Source organism: Rhagoletis pomonella, unplaced genomic scaffold (assembly GCF_013731165.1).
Source record: "Rhagoletis pomonella isolate Grant_MI unplaced genomic scaffold, Rhpom_1.0 Rhpom_scaffold_00183, whole genome shotgun sequence".
Classification (NCBI taxonomy): Eukaryota; Metazoa; Arthropoda; class Insecta; order Diptera; family Tephritidae; genus Rhagoletis; species Rhagoletis pomonella.
The window spans coordinates 137,396-139,722 of NW_023458737.1; positions in this window are offsets into that span (position 1 = coordinate 137,396).

Below are 2,327 nucleotides of genomic sequence, written 5' to 3' on the forward strand. Positions count from 1 at the left end.
GCAGGAAAAATCACAGAGAATAAATAATATTCACGAAAGTCATTTTTTAGGCGTAGAGGGGACGTCCTCCCCTACATCGCCGTCCACGACGGACAACTAAACAAGAAACTAAAAGCTCTTGTCGATATTGAAGCGACTTCTTGCTACACTAAGCAAGGAGTCTATGAAAATAAGAATGAGCTATCCATCTACAAAAGAGTGAAAACTGTAAATGGATATTCTATTATAAAATATTACCACATAATAACATTATTTGGAGTCCAACAAATTTTCTACGAAATAGAAAATTTGGAATCGGACCTTCTTTTAGGATACAATTTCTTAAAGGATATAGAAGCGCGTATCGATTTACGATTTGGAAATTTATTATAAAATAAAAGGTTGAAAAAAGCATGAATAATTATATTCAATGTGTAACGTAGCATATCCGCTACGATACAATATCATACAGCATCGTACATACATACAATATTGTACATACATACTGCACCGCACATACATACAACATTGTACATACATACTCCACCGTACATGTAAATACAGACATACATACAGCGACGTACATACACACCATTGTACATACACACTACACCAAGTAAGCACTGCTAGCAGCACACCAGCAGCATGCCCGAATAACTCACCAACCACTTCGCTCACCACACTGCACAAATCGGGACGGCACGAATTCTCAACAAACATGCAGCGCAACAGGTATAAAAGGCTAAACAAGTGCGCAGTCAGGTCAGTCTTGCTAGGTGAGTAGCTGACTTGACTGGTCGATGAGCTAGTGGTGTGCTTGCGCACTAATATCTTGCAGGCCAGCCAAGCCAAGCTCGGCGTAACCAATCGGTCGATCAGCTGGTGTGCCTGCGGGCGCACCAATGTGTCACCGACTGGCCAAGCCAAAACCAAGTACGACTCAACCCGCCGGCAGACCAGGATTGCACGCCTTTTAGGCATCCTAATTGGTCGCCGGCTGGTTGAGCCTCCGACACTGCCGACCCGTTCCAGCCCCTACTTTTGTAGAGGGCGATTAGGGGAATGGCAAAGCCTGGAGTCAGTCTTGCTAGGTCGTTTCGCTCCACCGGTTGCCGAGGGCCAGTTGCTGTTAGAAGTCACCCGCTGCCGAATATCATCCGCCGCCGCTGCCCAACAGTTGTTGAGAATCACCCGCCGTACTGCTAGCGCTCCCACCGTTGGTCAACCGTTGCTCCGCTGTTGCCGAGAGTCACCCGCTGTGCCGCCGCCGCTGCCCAACCGTTGCTCAACAGTTGTTGAGAATCACCCGCCGTGCTGCTAGCGCTCCCACCATTGCTCAACCGTTGCTCCGCTGTTGCCGAGAGTCACCCGCTGTGCCGCCGCCGCTGCCCAACCGTTGCTCAACAGTTGTTGAGAATCACCCGCCGTGCTGCTAGCGCTCCCACCGTTGCTCAACCGTTGCTCCGCTGTTGCCGAGAGTCACCCGCTGTGCCGCCGCCGCTGCCCAACCGTTGCTCAACAGTTGTTGAGAACCACCCGCCGTGCTGCTAGCGCTCCCGCTATCATCCGCTCCGACCCGACCGCACGACCACAACGAACGTCACCTCTCTCTCGCTCTTCCTCTCTTTGGACATAAGGTTGCTAGCACTCTAGTCGTAGCGCCGTGTGTGTGTGTGTGTTCGAAGTATATACACGAAAATAGTGTGGTGGGGGTTAGTGGGACCTTCGCCGGACTCTGGATCGGCTGAGTTCACCTCAGCCTTTGACAAAACCCACCTCATAAATGGCGCCCGAGCAGGGACTCAGCTCTGCAGGCGCATGTGCAAAAAATTTTACAAGCACCAACACTGCGGAAGCGGGCTCGCCGAACACACCACAACCAACAGATGACACACGCGCCAGCGAGAGCAAAACCAATACGCTGAACGTCGACTCCCTCAGCTGGATATACCTGCTAAAGAAGGAGAAGTTGATAGAAGAGTGCAAGCGACATCAAATTTTCGTAGAGGGATACACAGTCGCCGACCTGCGCAACACGCTTAGCGCATATATAAAAGCAAAGCGCAACCGCAAGTCAACAGAGGATTTACTGAGAGACCTAGAAGAAGAGGTCAAAGCAGAAGAGGACAGGCCAGTAAAGTTGCAACCCAGCACTATTCCCACCGTCCGGATCGACAACTGTAGTCCACAGCCAGGAGAAATGAAGCGCACAGCATCAAAGCGTGATGAGATCAGCGACGCCGAGCTTATGAATACTGTCCGTCGATGGGACGTACACTTTGCAGGAGGCGACACGCTACACGACTTCCTGGAGAGAATCGAAGAACTAGCCGAGTGCTACCGCATTC